Genomic DNA, 19682 nt, shown 5'->3' with positions numbered 1-19682 from the left:
CATCCATATTGGCTTTTGTTTTGTTTTATTTTCTTTAATCTGAAGAAGGAAACCCTGTGTTTGCTTATTTATTTTGTTGGTCATTATGAATTAAACTTCTTTAAAACATATTAATTTAGAATAATCATTAGCTTTAACTCTTTACATTTGTAAGTAAGGTTTTATTTTATTTTTTTCTCTAATGCTCGTTGATTTCTTTGATCGCCATAAGGTTTTTTACTTTTAATATTTTGTGTTAAGCCTGTATTAGTTTTCTATCACTGAGTAATAAATTAACAACACCAACTTAGTGCCTTAAAATAACACAGATTAATTTTTTCACAGTTTCTGTGGGTCAGGAGTCCAGGATTCTATGTTAAGAGTCTCACCAGCCTGAGATCAAGATGTCTTTTGATGTGGAACTCCTAGCTGAGGTTCTGGGTTTTCTTCTGAAGGCACTGGTTGTTGACAGAATTTAGTTTCCTGCAGCTATTGAACTGAGGCCCTTGACTCCTAGACGTGACCTTTCATTACCTCAGAAATGGCCTTTTTTAAATCCGGAGTTTGATTCTTTAAGATCTGGAGGAGTGTGCATGCTCCTGCTTCAAATCGGTCTCACCTTCTGGGGCGCCTGGGTGGCTCAGTGGGTTAAGCCTCTGCCTTCAGCTCAGGTCATGATCTCAGGGTCCTGGGATTGAGTCCCATATCGGGCTCTCTGCTCCGCAGGGAGCCTGCTTCCTCCTCTCTCTCTCTCTCTGCCCACTTGTGATCTCTCTCTGTCAAATAAATAAAATCTTAAAAAAAAAAATCTGTCTCACCTTCTGATTCTGATCTTTCTAGACCCTATTTCAATGGCTCACTTGATTAGGTCAGGCCCACCCAGGATATCTGCCTTTAATTAACTACAAGTTAATAGAGACCTTAATTACACCTGCAAAATCCTTTTACTTTGTCCTATACCATAGCCTGATCTTCGTGGTGGTTTGCTGTCATATTTTTAGGACCTCCAACACTCAGCATCACTGACACAGTATGTGTAATAGGGGATGACAATCTTGGGGGACTTATGTCTACCACAAGATCTGATTTAAATCCTATCAGTTTTACGTGGCCTTTGAAGAAATATTTTTAGAGACGTACTTGAGGATTTCTTTCCATATGAGTATCTTTCCTGGTATTGGAAAAAAAAAAATCTGTGATACATTCTTTTTCTTTAAAAGTTTGTGAAAGTGTCATATATAGATAAATGTAGAAGAAAAATATATGATATGGGTAAATTTGTAATGAAATGTGTATTCTAAAACATCTAATTTTAATACCTGTTATCATTATAAATTAACATAACATTATAAAAAATTAATTTGCCTTGAATTGTTTATACTTTTTGGGTTGGTAATCCCACTTTTATTAATGATCTAGGAAAATGAAGACAAGGAGAAACCCTTCTGTACAAAAATGTTTACTTTAATACTTTATTATAGTAAATGTGTGAACAAGTTACAAATTGGGGAAATGTTAAGGCACTTAGAGTGAACTCCATAGATATATATTGTATAATAAACATAAATACGGTAAGGAGGGGGGTGGCACCTGGCTGGTTCAGTCAGTAAAGCGTATGGCTCTAGATCTTGGGGTCATGAGTTCAAGCCCTGCATTGGGTGTAGAGATTGCTTAAATAAACTTAAAAAAAATTTTAAAAATATAAATACCATAAGAGTACAAAAGATATATACAGAATATGTGAGATATAGAATGTAAAATTATAGGTACACTATGACTACAACTATGTGAAATAGGAAGTGGTAACTGCAGGACTAGAATAATTTGTGGAATCACTTCTCGGCCTTTTGGCTAAGATCAAGTGTAGAATAATTTGTGGTAAAGCTCTTGATGAAACAGGTTAACATATCAGGTATATATTTTTAAATAATTTAAGTCTACCAATAGGTTTATACAATGTATAAAACAAAATTAAGTCAGATTCTCAAGTGTCTGGAAAAGAGTAGGTGTGGACCTCCTTGACTTCTGATTCCCTTTCATCTGAAATCTGCTGAGCCTTTACTAAGTGAAGGGTGAAATCTTCCTCTGCCATTGATGAGAACTAAGTGAATTATAGTGGGAGTAGACAGACCTGGCCCTTCCCTCATGATGATGACTAATTGACAAACCGTCTTGATGGGGTGTGACCTAGGGCTGACCCTTGATGACTGGGGATAGATAAAAAACAGAATGCTCACTTTTACTTGCTTTTCTATGAGGTTTCATATGGGACTGGTCTATTGTGAGCAAGAAGGAATTACTAGATCCTTTTAATAAATATATCAGTACTGAAGCTACCTGAGACGATAGTTTAGTTATAAAGTCAATCCTCTCATCCTGGGCAGAAACCCCTTCCAGTGCCTGTGTAAGAGATATCTCCATCTTGCCCCTGCCATATGTAATGTATACTCGTTACCACTGAGTGTAGCCTGTGTTTTTGATTAAAAAAAAACAAAAAACAAAAAACAAACTTCTTTGACCACAGACCACTTTTCATGGAATAGATCCTAATAGATTGTTCTCTGAAACACAATTTGTGAAAGACTGAATCATAAATAATCCTTTAATCCTCATATAAAGAGTCATGTCAAATAAAGAAATTTGAGATGTGTAAGAGAGATTATATTTGTTTTTCAAGGTCCCAAGGGGGTTAAAAACTAGAATAGAAGAATAAAATTATAGTGAGTTAGGTAACTATGTAAAAAGATGGCTTTATTCTAAAAGTCAAGCTTCCCTTCACTAACAGTTCTCCAACATGGATTTAATGATCATTTGTTGTGAATACTATGAAGAAGATTCAAGAGTTAGACAGGAACTTAGAAGAGTTAGGAAGATTTGTGATTTTCAGCCCTGTCTGAGCATCAAAATCTTCTGAGAAGTTTACTTATAAAAGAGAGGGAAAAAAGGAAGGAAGGGGGCAAAAAACCAAAAAACAACAACAACTAAAAAAACTGGGCCCCATCTAAGCCCTACTGAATTGGAGTATCTGAGTTTGGAGCCTAGAAATTTGAATTTTGAATAAGCTGCTTGGTGATTCTTTTCTATACAGTTAAGAGACTAGCAGATGAAAACAAATGAACCAGATGGCTTTTTAAGGATACTCGCACCCATAAAAATCCGTTTCCATGGTACAAACAACAGTATGGCAAATTAGGCAATTAGGAATGCTGAGCAAATGACATTGCTTGTCATTTGAGAATCAGAGAGCAGAGACCTTGTTTCTGAGATCTTCCAGTGCAGGAGCAATGGGACTGGTTTGTGCTACTGAATTCATTATTCTGAAAGCGAGATGGGAGTGATGAGAGCTAGGGAAGGAGGAGGTGACCTGGGAGGGCAGCTTTGGAAGCTGACTTCTCCACCCATGTACAATCCCTTCCTTGCTGTACAAAACGAAGATTTTGATTGCTTGCATGTGTGGCTGTTGCCTCATGGAGTTTAATGAGGTTCATCCCAGGCAGAGAAGCTGCAGGACTTCTCGGATGGTTGTTACAGGGAGTGGCTGCTTGATCATGGCGATCCATTCATCTGCCAGCAAGGGTCTGGCCGGATGTGTCTTCACTGCCAAGTTCTGACTGGTTTTGCCCAAACCAAGGGAGTGACCTCTCATAGTGTTTGCCCCCAGTTGTGGTCAGTTTTAGCAGCAAATCTTAGTTCTGCCTAGTATTATATAGAGATCTAGGAAAAGAAGCAGCCCCTCATTCGTAGAAGAGTGCACTTAGACACTGGTTCTGGAGGTGACTAGGAAACGTGGATACCCCTCCCAGAAATCCCAGGCTCTTCACCCAGGTGTGTATGAGATCACTGTTCGCCAGGGATGCCTGAAATCTGGGCAGCTGGAAGGTATTTGCCAGATCCATTCTTCTTACTCATTTATCTGTATTTGTCAAGTGTAACTCTGTGCCGTTGGCTACACTGTGGACACTGATATAAAGTTATAGGTGAAAACAGTCAGTAGTTAACCATCTGGTTAAATTTCCATACTTGCTCTGAACGGGAATTAGCTAGCTTCTCTTGGTAATCATCATTAACATAATAGTAACTAACATTTATGGACTTGGCACCTATGTGCTGAAAACATTTCCATGGCATGTTCCTAGTAAGGTATTATTATTGCATCCATTTCCTGAATGAGAAAATGGAGACACATAGATAAGGTCACTGGATCAAGATACATAGCCTCCACTCATCATGAGGGTGGGCATGAGAAGGCAGAGATTCAGGATTCCTTCATCACATCCTCTGAGCTTGGGTGTTGCTTGCTCTTGATCTCTGGGTTAGGGGCTGAATTAGGCCAGGCTCTGTTAGTACTGCATTAATACAGTTCAGTCTCCACCTCAGGGAGGATCTTTCTGAGGAACGGGGATTATATTCAGGCCCGGAGTAAAAGAAGAGAAATGGGATCAACAGTAGCTGGCTTTGGAATCTCAGGGGAACAAATAGTCTCAAGAGAGGAAGGAAGAGTCTTAAGTTTGGAGAAGGTTGCAGGCTGTCCTTTGGGTGGATCAGAGGGTGAGATTCTTTTTATGAAACTCTTAAACTGTAAGGAGTCAACAGGACATCTAAATCTGACTTCCTGGGTTCAGAGGGTCAGCTGGACCTAACCCCAGTGGGTCAAGGAGACTAGCCAAACCGGAAGAGCAGGGTCCTGGCCAAGTAGCTCAGATTTAGTTAAGTTTTGTTCCTGTAATACTGAAAAAGCTTTGTGGATGTGATTCATTTTAATGAGATTTAGGCATAAAGCAACAGAGTTGAGGTTCCTCCAGTTTGTAAACTCTGAAATGTTTTATGGAGATACAGTATCTCATAATGTAAATCATTATTTTGATTTTAAAAAGGATTCACTTGGGGCGCTTGGGTGGCTCAGTTGATTGAATCTCTGACTCTTGATTTCAGCTCTGGTCATGATCTCAGGGTCCTGTGATTGAACCCTGTGTCAGCCTGTCTGTGCTCAGTGCACAGTCTGCTTGTCCCTCTCCTTCTGCTCCTCCTGAGCTTGCAGTCTCTCTCTTTCTCTCAAATAAATAAATAAATAAATAAAATCTTAAAAAAAAAACAAAACAAAACAAGATTCTGTGTTCTTGAATTACTAACTTTTTAAGTGCTCCTTCCAAGCAGATTTACCACATTCTTAATTACAGATTATATGTTTATCTTAAAGCCAAGGATGGTATTGCCTCTCTTTACAGCTCCATTCAAATATTTACTGAATACTGGTTTTGTTTTCATTTCGTTTTGTTTTGTTTTTTTAATTTGAGAGAGAGAGAGAGAGAGCACAAGCAGGGGAAGGGGCAAAGGGAGAGGGAGAAGCAGGCTTCTCACTGAGCAGGGAGCCCCAATGCGGGGCTGGATCCTGGGATGCTGGGATGAGCTGAGGTGAAGGCAGGAGCTTAACTGACTGAACCACCCAGGTGCCCTTTACTGAGTACTATTTAAAAACAAAGTTGGAATCATTATACTCTAGATGTATATATTTGAATTATTTTTCTCCCTGAACATTTTTAAGAATATTCCAGAACATTATGTCAGTGAAAAATGTATTACCCATTTTATTTTGAAAGGATGAGTGATGTTCTGTTACACAGATAAACTGTGATTACTTAACCATTTTTCTCTTACAATAACTAAGTTTTCACTCTTTCATTTTACTATTTGCATATATAACAGTGAAAAAAATCAGGAACAATCTGAATGCTAACACTGTTTTGAATACGTTTAACCATAAATCTTTCCAATAAGATATTATACTTGGTCAAATATTGATACTTAAAATTTTCTTGTTGTATAACCTCTAACTAATTTGCAGGATGGTTGTATTAATTTTAATTAGTGACTGGGAAAGTTAGTTAACCTTTCTGTGCTTCACCTTCTTTGTCTCTAACAGAGGAATAACATGATTACCTATTTCATAGGTTTGAGTTGTTATATAGAAGGTACTTGGAACAGTGGATGAATAGTATTGAGAATGGCACATTCTGTACAATTGTTTGCTATTTTGATTATGCTCCTACCAACATTAATGTCATCTTTCTGTGGCAAGTCTGACAGCTTTTCCTTTTATTATATAAAAATACTATTTTAATAGATGAATGTTACCCCCTTTTTATTCGCATTTTTTTTTTTTTTAAGATTTTACTTATTTATTTGACAGAGAAAGAGACACAGGGAGTAAACCAGGGAGCGGGAGGTGCAGGGAGAGCCAGAGGGAGTAGGGAGCCTGATGTGGGGCTTAATTCGGGGCTCGATGTGGGGCTAGATCCCAGGACCCTGGGAGCATGACTTGGAGCCGAAGGCAGTTGCTTAACTGACTAAGCCACCCAGACGCCCCAGTCTGCACTTCTTTGGTTACTAGTAAAATTTGACGTGTTATTTTGTATTTGTGTAGCTGCTTGTATTTCTTTTGTCTGGATTTTATTCCTGCTTTAACTAGAGTCTCTCTGTTTCTCCAGTTACTTTTATGACATCTTTTTATGGTGATCTTTGTTGCCATTTATGTTACCGATATGTTTCTGGTTTGTAAGATACCCTGTGCTTAGCACTAGTGGTTTTTTGTTGTGGTGGTGGTTGTTTTGTTTTGGTTTTTTAAGATTTTATTTATTTGTCAGAGTGCGCGCACAAGCAGGGGGAGCAGCAGGCAGAGGGGAACCAGGCTTCCCCCTGAGCCGGGTGCATGATGCAGGACTCCATCCCAGGACCCTGAGATCATTACCTGAGCCGAAGGCAGACACTTAACCAACTGAGGCACCCAGGTATCCCTGCACTAGTTATTTTTGAGTGTAGATCAGAGAAGACTGGGAAGGTTTGAGGGAAGAAGTCATACTTGGGCAGCTAGCTGGGCAGAAATGAGTGGACTTTGTAGATACAGGGGTAGTGACAATGACTGTGGAGAAAACATCCTGCACCAGGGATTAGAGCCTACAGTTTTATTCCAGATTTTGTCCTTTGGACAAGCCAGTTAATATCTCTGAACTCAAATATACTTATCTATAAAATGGGCTCATATGAATGATTGCAGAGTATCCATCAGGGTCAAATGAGTCCTCATATGTTCAGCTTTTGCATTAACTAAACAAATTGAACTTATGGCTACTTTTTCTTTTCATTTTTGGCATCTACAATTGTCCAAAGAAAGTTAGTTTTGCATTTAGAGTCTGTTGTGTTTGCCCAGGATGGGCTTCCTATTCCTCCTGACTCAGTTAGCTTTTTATCCAGATATCAGCTCAGCTGACCATTGAAACCTACCACTCACTACCTACGCCTTCTCCCCGTACATGCAAGCTGCTTGATGAGGTCAGTTCCCACCTTGTTCCCTTACAGCACAGGTCCCTCTTCCTTGTAGCATTCCACACCCTTAATAGTTTCACATTTATTTAGGTGACTACTTGATAAGTGCCCATTTCTCCCTCTATAGACTGCAAAGCCCATAAGGGCAGAGACCAGGTGTCTTTTGCTTACCATAGGGTTTTTTTTTTTTTTTAAGATTTTATTTATTTATTTGACAGAGATCACAAGTAGGCAAGAGAGGCAGGCAGGGAGAGAGGGGATGCTTACCATAGTTTTCTGCCTGTTTACTATGCCTGAGTAGGACTTTCGTTCATATTTCTCTAGTGAGTAGTGGGACAGTTGAATATGCATAAAAGTACTTCGGAGAGTACAAAATGTAAGGAACATGTAAGAAAGGGATCTGTCAGGCTACAGTACTGATGAGGGGACAAGCATGTCTGCATCAGAGAGTAGTGTGTAGAGGTTAGCCATGGGAGATGGGACTGGGAAGGGGGACTGGGTTTGATCATGGGGAGCCCTGGACACCAGATGGAAGAGTTTTCCTGAATGAGTCATGCAGTGAGGAACCAGTGAAGAATTCTGAGCAGGTGTGGCATAAAGAAGACTTGTGTAAATAAGATAAAAAGTGCCTGTCAGTAGAGAAAATATTAAATAAAATAATAAATAAAAGAAATTAAAGATTTTATATTAAATGCCTTTCATATTCCCTGATTTTAAAAAACCACGATTAATTAGAAAATTTAAAAATTCTTAATTTTAAAAATTGCAATTTTATGTTTTCTCTGTGGTTTTAAATGCCATTAATATAGAATGCAAAATTGGGAATTTGGGACATGGCATACCTGATTACACTGAAAATTTTGGATTTAAGAACTAAAAGTAAATAGTGAAAGCATCACATGTTTGTAAAACAGAACAGAATTTCTATTGAAATATAATACAATTAAACTTTACTATATCTATAAAAACAGTAATTTTGATGTAGTTGTTCAAATAAAATTTAAATAACCTGAAAATTATGTGAAACAAGAGAAAGATTTACACTTGAAGTTTCTGTAAAAATAGTAGTCCAAGGGGTGCCTGGGTGGCCCAGTTAAGCGTCTGTCTTCGGCTCAGGTCATGATCTCAGGATCCTTGGATGGAGCCCCCTGCCCTGCTCAGTGGGGCTGGTGGGGGGTATCTGCTTCCTATTTCTCCCTGTCCCTCTCACCACCTCCTGCTCGTGCTCTCTTGCTCTCTCTCTATCTCTCTCTTTCTCGAATAAATAAGACCTTAAAAAAAATTAGTAATCAACATCTGGTCATTTTCCCTAGGTAACTCTTTTTTGATTTGATTATATTTTGTTTTGACATGATTTTTAGAACATTACTAATTGCCTTTGGAAAATTGCAATCCTATAGTATTAAGTTAATGGCTATTTGCGTGTATGTCAAGGTCTCTGAGAAATGGGAACATTACGATGTGGGTGGTCATCACAAATGCTGCTTGTCAGTTATCTTTGGTTCTATATTTCTTAGTACTTGTAGGATTGGATTTCTTGGCCCCCTGTGATTGAGTGGGACCATATGCATTACTTCATCCGGGTAGAGAGTTATGAGTAGAAATGAACTTTGTCCCCTGTAGGCTGAGCCTTTCATTGCAAAACCCTCCCGAGTGTCCTGCCTGCCCCAGCGTCACCTGGCAGCATGTGATATTGTGAGTGCTCTTAGCCGGGGTCCTTGAGTCATAAAAATAAGCAGAGTTCCTAACCTACAATGGACATGTAATATATTAAGAAATGACCTTTGCAATTCAAAGGAACTGAGATTTTTAAAGATTGTTTGCTATGTAGCATAACCTACCATACCCTCATTCGTACATTTGTGTCACATATAATCTATAAAATGAGAATGCTAGTAACAGGTGTGTGAAACAAGGTCTAACTTTGGCATGAGTCAAAAAGAATTTTAAAAGGAGTTTGTCTGTATTTACAGGGTTGTTTTTTTTAAAATTATTTATTTATTTATTTGACAGACAGAGATCACAAGTAGGCAGAGAGGCAGGCAGAGAGAGAGGAAGGGAAGCAGGCTTCCTGCCGAGCAGAGAGCCGGATGCGGGGCTCGATCCCAGAACCCTGGGACAACGACCTGAGCTGAAGGCAGAGGCTTTAACCCTCTGAGCCACCCAGGTGCCCCTTTACAGGTATTTTTTGACAGCTAAAAAAATTTAGGATCTTCTTGATCCTCTGTAAAAAATTTAAATTTTTTTTTAAATAGAACCAGGTCATTTAAAAATTTTTAATAACTTGATTGAAGTATAATTGATAGACAATAACCTGCACATATTTAGAGTGAACAGCTTAATACATTTGACATAAACATATAGCCTCGAGACCTTCATCACAATCAAAACAATGAACAATTTCCCTAACTCAAACTTTTCTTTAAGCCCTTTTCAACTCTTTTCTACCACTTCCATCTCCCTCATCTGAGTACTGTTCTACTCTCCATCACCATATAGTAATTTGCATTTTCTTTAATTTTATATAAGATCATGCAATATCTAATCTTTTGTTTGATTTCTTGACTTCAGCATGATTGTTTTGAGAGTCTCTATATTGCTGCATGTGTGAATAGATAATTTCTTTTTATCATTGAGTAGTATTTTTTTGTTGTATGGACATAACACTATGTGTTTATTTGGTCATCTGCTAATGGCCATTTGAATTTATTCCAGTATTTGGCTATTATGATAAATGTGCTTTAAGAATTCTGGTACAAGGGGCACCTGGGTGGCTCAGTGGGTTAAAGCCTCTGCCTTCGGCTCAGGTCATGATCCCAGGGTCCTGAGATCGAGCCCCGCATCAGACTCTCTGCTCAGCGGGGAGACTGCTTCCTCCTCTCTCCCTACCTGCCTCTCTGCCTACTTCTGATTTCTGTCTGCCAAATAAATAATCTAAAAAAAAAAAAAAAAGAATTCTGGTACAAGTCTTTATATAAAATATGCTTTCATTTCTCTTGTGTAAATACCTAAGAGCAGAATGACTAGAATGGATAGTAGGTGTAAGCTTAACTTTTTATTTTTATTTATTTTTTTATTTAATTTTATTTTTTTCAGTGTTCCAAGATTCATTGTTTATGAACCACACCCAGTGCTCCATGTAATACATGCCCTCCTTAATACCCACCATCATCAGGTTCACCCATCCCCCCCCCGCGCCTTCCTCCCCTCCAAAATCATCAGTTTGGCTTAACTTTGTGTGTGTGTGTGTGTGTGTGTGTGTGTGTGTGTGTATTATATTATTTATTGGTGATTACTGACTGTATTACTTTTTATTAATAGTAATGTCACTATCATGAATCTTGGCTTAACTTTTTAAAGGAACTCCCAAATTATTTTTCCAAAGTGGTTGCAATGTTACTAGCTGTTTATGAGAGTTCTAATCCCTTCACAGCTTCTCCAACACTCAGGATGGTCAGTCTTTTTAATTATAGCCATTCTGTTAGGTGTGTAATAACATCTAATTTTGGCTGTACTTTTCATTTCCCTAGTTGCTAATAACGTCAAGTATCTTTTCATGTGTTTATGTACCATTTGTTTGTTTCTGGTCAAAGATCTGTTTAAATCTTTGCCCATTTTTCAGTTTGGCTTGGAATTCTGTTCTTATTATTGAGTTTTGAGACTTCTTTACAAAGAGGCGAAAGAAAATCTGGGGAGGGAAGGAAATGTTCATTATGTTGATGGTTTCCCATATGTATACATATGTATACCTATGTCTAAAAGTATGAAATTGTACATTTTAAATATTTAGGGTATGGCAGTTGTATCTCAAAAGAAAGAAGGGGGCTGTTCATATTTGTAATCTCACATATTTATAATACACAAGGAAATTTAATTCAAATAAGTTATATACATTGTACATTTAAAATGGTTGAGTGATATACACACATTTTCAGGTTGCGACTTACTCATGTCATTCTGACTATTGCAATCTATAACATAGTTAAATTTGTCAATTTTATTGCACTTATAAAAATTCGTTAGTACTGAAAAAGTACTTATTTGTTAAGTCTACCAATTAAAATACTTTAAAGAGAAATTAAATTTATAAATGTAATTTTGAAAGTTTTAGGGTATTTAATTACCTAAGCTTTAAAAAGGTAACAGATATTTTTCAGACACTTAAAATGATTTTAAAAATTTTGTTAATTTAAAATATTTTGTGAATGGAACAACAAGATTTGCAAACGAATACTTAAAAGGAAAGCTCTAAGCTTTTGCTGCCTAAGGCAATTTTAACTTTGATCTGGAGAGATAAGCTGTTAACACTGTGGTTTATACAGCAGACCTCAAGGTGCTCCGAATGAAGGTTTGGTGACAGAACAAACAGCTCAGGACTTGCGGTATTGACCAGGAAAACCACAAAGCTAATAGCGCCAGAGGCGTTTTTCCCCTCACTTCTCACTGTGTCCATCTCCTTCAATGATTGCTTATAGGGATGGTGAACAATTACACTGTCACTATAAAGTTTACAGCATGCTGCACGTGAAGATGTAAATATATTGTACATACACTAACTGTGGCCTCCAGGCCCGTCAGCTCTGTAGAATATGACAATGCCTTATGGTAGTAATGGCTGAGGCGCTGGAGTTTAAAGTCTCAGCTAAAAACGTCCTTGATATATAATGTAACACTTTTATAAATCATAATTTTTTTTACCAGATAAATTCACAATACCTTCTAAATCCATACTGTTAGGACCCTTTCCAAGCAGTTCTTGGGATTTTCCTCTTCTGGGCTACATCCTGGTCCACCTTCCTCTCCCTTTCCTCTCCCTTTCCTGTGGGTGCCTCTCTTGGCAAAAAGGTGATCTCAGAGAAGTATTTAGGTTCTAACTGTATGAAAGCAAGTCTGTAACCTTGATATTTTGAGGAACTTGATGAGGGAATTGGTTTTCATCCCTGGCTGCTGAGCACTGATTTTCTTCCTCTCAGCAAAGTGGTTTAAAAATATACAGTGGAAAAAAGACAGTCTCTTCAATAAATGGTGCTGGGAAAATTGGACAGCTATGTATAGAAGAATGAAACTCGATCATTCTCTTACACCACTCACAAAGATAAACTCGAAATGGATAAAAAACCTCAACATGAGGCAGGAATCTATCAAAATCCCAGAGGAGAACACAGGCAATAACCTTTTCAACATTGGCCACAGCAACTTTTCTCCAAATCAAAGAAAACAAAAGTGAAAATGAACTTTTGGGACTTCATCAAGATCAAAAGCTTCTGCACAGCAAAGGAAACAGTCAACAAAACAAAGAGGCAAACCATGGAATGGGAGAGAAGATATTCGCAAATGACACTATCAGACAAAGGGCTGATATCCAAAATCTATAAAGAACTCCTCAAACTCAACACACAAAACAGATAAGCACATCAAAAAATGGGCAGAATACATGAACAGACACTTCTCCAAAGAAGACATACAAATGCCTAACAGACACATGAAAAAAGGCTCATCATCATTAGCCATCAGGGAGATTCAAATCAAAACCACATTGAGATACCACCTTACGCCAGTTAGAATGGCCAAAATTAACAAGACAGTAAGCAACAAGTGTTGGAGAGGATGTGGAGAAAGGGGAACCCTCTTACACTGTTGGTGAGAATGCAAGTTGGTGCAGCCACTTTGGAAAACAGTGTTGAGATTCCTTAAGAAATTAAAAGTAGAGCTTCCCTATGATCCTGCAATTGCACTACTGGGTATTTACCCCAAAGATACAGATGTAGTGAAAAGAAGGGTCATCTGTACCCCAGTGTTCATAGCAGCAATAGCCACAGTCACCAAACTGTGGAAAGAGCCAAGATGCCCTTCAACGGATGAATGGATAAAGAAGATATGGTCCATATATACAATGGAGTATTATGCCTCCATCAGAAAGGATGAATACCCAACTTTTGTATCAACATGGACGGGACTGGAAGAGATTGTGCTGAGTGAAATAAGTTAAGCAGAGAGTCAGTTATAATCAGATTTCACTACTTGTGGAGCATAAGGAATAACACGGAGGACATTGTGAGATGGAGAGGAGAAGTTAGTTGGGGGAAATCGGAGGGAGAGACAAACCATGAGAGACTGTCATTTCTGAGAAACAAACTGAGGGTTTTGGAGAGGAGGAGTGTGGTGAGTTGGGTGAGCCTGGTGGGGTATTATGGAGGGCACGTATTGCATGGAGCACTGAGTGTGGTGCATAAACAATGAATTTTGGAACACTGAAAAAAAAATAAAATAAATTTTAGCTAAAAATAAAGTAATTGATCAAGGATACAATTCTTATTTTAAAATTCTAAATGTTTCTAAATCATAGAAACTCTAAACAGTTGTGCGACGTAAAGTAAATCATGGGGGCAGTTTTAGTTTAACAACAAAAAACACTGCTTGAGGTCTAAGGCTAAGAGGCTCTCCATACCTGGACATCATTTCCTTCATCTGTGCAAAGAGGTGCCTAAGGACAGATTTAGCACCAACATTGCTTGACCCTGATGAAGTAAACATAGTTGCATGGAGGGCAGAGGGGCACCTAGAAGTTTTATATGCATTTGGAGATTCTCAAGTTGGTGCAAAGCAAAATGGAGTAGAGTATTGAGACTTGCGTTGAACTAGAAGACCACAGAGAACAAAGATTTTGATTCTGAACAACCTTCTGAATTTGAAGGCTATTCATTAGAGGAAGCGGATTACCCTCTAGTTATGTAAATTGTTTTGTTTTTGTTCTAAGCTACCAAAACTAAGACCTGATAAGGTCAGATTTCACCAAAAAGTCTTTAGCTTTTTCAGTAAGACCCCCAAAGGCATAGGAAGAATTATAGTGAAGCTTACTTACTCCATCTCCTCAAAAAATCTAGACTTGACCTAGACACAAGTCTTGCCATACTTTTTTGTAAAGGGTTTTAAGTGAGTATTTTTGGCTTTGCTGATTGCAGCTATTCAGTTTTGCCATTATGACACTAAAGCTACCACTGGCAATACCTTAATGAATGAGTGTGGCTGTGTTCCAATAAAACTTTATTTACAAACCCAGACAGCAGTCCAGATTTGACCCATGGGCCGTAGTTTGATGATCTCAGTGAGTCAGAAGAGGATTGGTGTAAAAATCAGTTTGTTGGTGGTCTGATCTTAATCCTGTTCTCAGCCAAGTGTGTGACATCAGGAAGTCCCCTTTCCTTCTCTAGAATTCATAGTTAGTGTTGAATGAACGTTTCTTATGTTACCATAATTTTATGAGCCTCATCTGTTTAATGCTCATAGCTTCACAAAGCCAGTGATATTATTAGCTTAGAGCATAGCTAGTGAGTTTCAGAGTGACAGTTTAAGCCAGGTCTGTGTATCTCTAAAGCTCTTATTCTCATTATAACCAAACTGTCTGCTAGTGAAGTGGTGAACTTGAATTTAATATTCCCTAATTGCTCTTCTGTAGTTGATACTTGGTTTTTGGTGGAAATAAAAGAGTTCTCTGTAGGATTGACTTTTTCTGTTCTGATACTTGGGACTTTTCTTAAGAGAGTTGCTGAGTTTCTTTTGTTTTGCTTGTTAGGTATAAGCTCTTTGCATTTGGTCAGCCACTGGAATGACACTTTAAGGAAACCCTGATATGTTCCTACCAAAAAATAAGGTTATCCAAACTTCCCCACCTTCTACAGGATACCTTGCCTATAATTGGCTGCCTCTTCCTAGCAGAGACACTTGGGCTTTAACTCAGAATTCTTGTGTCTCATTTTTTAAGAAACCTCATTGCATTTTTTATATTCCTAAGCTAACGAGAGATAGGGCACAGACATTCATTAAGACAGCTACTCCAAAGCCATCTAGGAGGCCATGCCTAATTTTTCTACCCAGGACATGTAGGCATTCAGTGTTTATTAGCAGGACAATACAAATGTGAAATGCTCTAATTAGCCTGCACTCATTTAAAACAAAATTTCCCATGAAATATCTTTAGAAATCAGATTAAGTATAGGTCTAGAGAGGAAAAGCAAAGGCTTTAGAACTTGAGTAATATATTGAGCAATAGTAGGCACTCAGGAAATGACAGGATTAATTTTCTTGGCCATTGCTGTTAGGTTTTAATTTAAAGAAAACTATGTGTGACGAAATTACTGATTTATGTAAGATTTATAAAGCCAGCTAGAAAATAATTTGCAAGGTTACATTACTGTGTATGTGGTACAATGGTTTTTTTAATCTATTTTGCCTTTAGATTAACCAAAATATTTTGATATTTAACTGAAATTTCTATTTGAAAAAAAGCAGTGCTCTAAATTTTTCCCCATTCTTTTGGAAATCGAGGGCTAGGAGGGAATGGATGCCAGAAAGTCAGTGATACAGAAGGTGAAATTGAAAGATAATGTAAAAGTAGGGCCAAGGGAAAAGGAGGAGAGTTGTGTTTAAGATAAAGATAATTCTTCTAGAATCTAACTGAGAAGGAGAGAGATGCAAATGAGAGAAGAAACCAAAAGTTCCCAGAACGTTCATGGAAACTGTTAAAATGCAGGAGGGAAATGTAGGACAAAAAGAGAAGCTGAGAAGGAAGGAGAATGCCGAGGAGAAAGGGAGATGGGGAGATCAGAACGGGGCATAGAGGAGAGCTTGGGTGACTCTGTTGGTTAAATGTTGACTCTTGATCTCAGCTGAAGACTTGATCTCAGGATTGTGAGTTCAAACCCCATGTTGGGCTCCATGCTGGTCATGGATCCTACTTAAAACCATGCGCACACACATGAAATGAGAAGCTGCTACAGAGTGAAAAATGAGGGCTAACAAAGAGCCAGCGCTCAGAAGGACATGGGCAGGTGAGAGAATAATCACAGAGAGAGCTAGTGTGGAGAAAGAAGAACCTCAAGGAAAGAAGGAAAGGGGTGGAGGTGGAATGTGAGAGCAGGTTACAGGTGGCCCTCCCCAACTGCCTCTGCTTAAATTTCTCCCTCCCACACACTTCCACATTTCCTCTTCCTTCTCCTCTTCACTCAGTTTCAAACCTGACACCAAAAGGGAGCAACCTGGTGAGACACATGAAAGTAGGGCAGAAAGGCTTCAGGAGGAAGGCAGTAGTCATTATGTCTCATGACCTTCTCCAGATTGGCAAATGAGTTTCAGTTTAAATGCCAGCTTTAATTGATGACAGTGCCCAGGCATTGAGGAGTCTCCTGGGCTTAGCAAAAAAGGGTACGGAAGGCAAACATGGAAGCTTCTCATGCCCTTGATAATAGGCAGTGGTGTATCTGAATAAGTATTTGTTATTTTGGAGTTAGACCCCAAAATATACTGACAATCCTGTCTCTTAAGACACTGGTTTTGTCTTTTTTTCCCTGAAGTTCTTTTCTGGTTTGATAATGATTTTCCCAATTCCTTATTCCCACCTCTAAACATAAATAAGTTCAAAGTTCTGTTTTTCAAGCATCTTGTCTCCCGAGGTCTTCTTAACTATTGTCATTTATCACAGTCATTTAGCAAACATTGAGCCTTTGCTAGATGTCAAGACACCTGGTAGGAAATAGGATTTAAAAAATTGTAAGATGGAGTTCCTGCACCTAAGAAACTATAGTCAAGTGACACGGTCTGGCCAGTAATAGGGCAATTATAATAGTGCCTCAGGAGTGAAAAGCTTGATGTGTTTTGGTACGGCGTAAGTTGGACATCTCATCTAGCCTTGTAGAATGAGGATCAGAGGGCAATGAATGTCAGAAAGAAAGTAGGACAAAAATTGAAACTTGGAAGATTCCTATGAGTAGAATCAAAGAAAGAAGAGAAGGAAAACTGAGTTCTCTTGGCAAAAGAATCATGACTGATTGGGGAACAGAAAGTAGTTCAGCATGGTTGAAAAGAAGAGACAGGGTATGTTCAAATAATGTGTGATGTAGAGCACTGATGTGTTGGTAAATGTGTTAAAAAAAAACAAAAACACCAAAACCCTCATTTGTAACTTTTGTTAATCTCTATGGTGTAATTATTCCCACCATGGCCAAATTCAAGCTACTGACGGTTTATCAATGGAGTTGAAAAATTCCTGCCTATTTAACCATCATTTCCCAAAGGCCAAAAAGAACTGGCTCTAGAATAGCAGGAATAAGAAGTAGCCAGATCAAAATGGACCTCCCAGTCCTGGACTTTATCCCAAAGGCTCTGAAAGGTATTGATTCAATCTGAAAGTGGCATAATCAGACCTTTCCTTTAGGTAGATTATGCCACCCACTCTGTCTGGGGAGGGGCAAGGACAAGGCTGGAGGCAGCCTCTTACCTGACTTCTGGAGCTTAAACCTTAACTCTGCTCCTTCTATTTCTGTGAATTTGAACAAATCATTCTGTGGTCTCTTGTGTTTGTTCATCAAGAAAGTATTGATAATACTACACAGGTTGCATTGTTGTTGTTTTTTGGAGCAGAAAGAGATTCTATGGAAACACTTTTTAAATGTACAATTATTAATTCATCCTTCCTTGACTTTCCTCAGTCCCATCCCTTTCTCTTGCTCTTTCTACCTGTTGTCCCCATAATCTTCTTTTCTGTCTCTGAGTGGTATAGAGAGCATTAAATTGAAAGCAAGTAATACATTTATTCTTCCTTAATATGCTAATAAATAGTTCATCCCCTCAAATAACTACCATAATTTCTAAATAGCAAGGAGTATTAATATTTCAAGTAATGTAATTTGTAAGTATGATTTCTATTGGTGACAAAGTCGGAATATTTCTTGTATTAAAATGTATGCTTAATTTTAGTTTCAGATTAGTGAAAGCATTTAAAAATACTTTAAATGATTAGTAAATGTCATAAACCATAAAGACTAAAACCATAAAGGTGAAAAAACTCATGTAGAAAAAATTTAAGCTTCAAGTGTAAGGTCTGGGGAAGGTTAGATTATATAAACTTTAGAGATTTTTTTACATTCCTTAGATTTTATGATCTGTGATTGTAGAGGATGAACTATATCAACATTCCTCAGCCAAGGCAGTGTTTGGTAGTGCCATTGTTGATAGCAGATAGTGCTTGTTGACCTGACTCTCTGCTAAGGACTATGGTAAGGGCTTGACATTGATCATTTTATTAATCTTTCTGACAAATTGTGGGTAGACAGTACTATATTTATATTTTGCCAGTGGTAAAAGTAAATTACTGAAAGAATTTTTAAGCTACTAAAAATCTTACACATTTAGAAGTTGGGTGGTAAACCCACGTGCTTTTGACTCCAAAGTCTGTGTTTTGAACCATTTTATTAGTGTTTCCTGTACTCTAATCATTCTCATACTATTTACGTGAATTTTTATCATACCACCTATACTATTTTTGCTTAATATTTCTCTTTAAATTGAATGATCTTAAAAGAAAAATTCATATCACCATCATATTTGGAAAGCTTATATAACTTGGCATAAATAGAAGGCAATCGTAAGAATATAAATAGAATAAAATGAAACAAAACTGCCCACTCTCAATTTCTTAAAAACAGATCAAGTCACAGAGATTCTAAAGTTACAGTAACACCATCCTGAGACTTTCTCTTTGAAATAAGCAAAAGTATTTTTTAAATTGTTAATGGAATTCTTTTTCGATGGAAAAAATGTGATTGAACATTACATTGAACATTGATTACAAATTGAGCATTGATTGAACATTGATTACTAAGTCTTCTTGTAGGTGACAAGGGTACAAAGTCCCAAACTTTGGGAACCACTGCTCTGTACCACCACAGGGCCATGGGCTAAGATTCCTGGTGTAGAAAACACGAAGCAGCTATAACAATACTTGATCACTGTCCTAAGGAAGCAGAAACTAGGAGGCATAGGCATTTATCAGATGTAGTGGAGTAATACAAGAGTATTTCACTGGGACCTGCCTCTGCCATTTACTGCCTGGTTTTATTACCTATAAAAATCAAGGAGATTTAAAATATATTAGGGCCCCTTCTACCTCTGTGACTTTAATTTAGGAAGTGTTATTGAACTTGTTACTTTTTGTAGCCACACTTAAATAAAATTAAGAGGAACACCTCTTTATGTGTTATATTCAGTTTTGCTCCTGAAAGAATTTAAGGATGGTGGGAAAGGATAAGAAAGTGTTTTCAAGGACACTGAAACAGAGAAACGAGAAGTGATACTATGTTTCCTCGCATTGATAAAGGTTTCTTTGCTCAGAGCTAGAAATCCCCAGAGCATTTGGTTGAGCTGCTTTCCTGAGTGGATCTGGGGATCATCCTTGTGAAGGACAGGTTAGCTCACCAGAAGCTAACAGTAAAGAAACTGGTACCCAGAGATCAGACGTGACCTCTTCAAAGTCACAGAGTAAACTGGAGTCAGGAAGGAGGGGAAAAGCTCCGGAATTCTCAGGTATCAGCAGATACTTCCACCCATGG

General features: G+C 38.0%; 1 pseudogene; it reads left to right on the top strand.

The window, feature by feature from the left end:
- The first annotated feature begins 1810 nt into the window (after positions 1-1810).
- On the top strand, positions 1811-1925 carry LOC116864000 (annotated as a pseudogene).
- The last annotated feature ends 17757 nt before the right edge of the window (positions 1926-19682 follow it).

This window comes from Lontra canadensis, unplaced genomic scaffold (assembly GCF_010015895.1).
Source record: "Lontra canadensis isolate GAN:19392208 unplaced genomic scaffold, GSC_riverotter_1.0 scaffold4, whole genome shotgun sequence".
Classification (NCBI taxonomy): domain Eukaryota; kingdom Metazoa; phylum Chordata; class Mammalia; order Carnivora; family Mustelidae; genus Lontra; species Lontra canadensis.
This window is presented reverse-complemented; position numbering and strand designations above follow the sequence as displayed.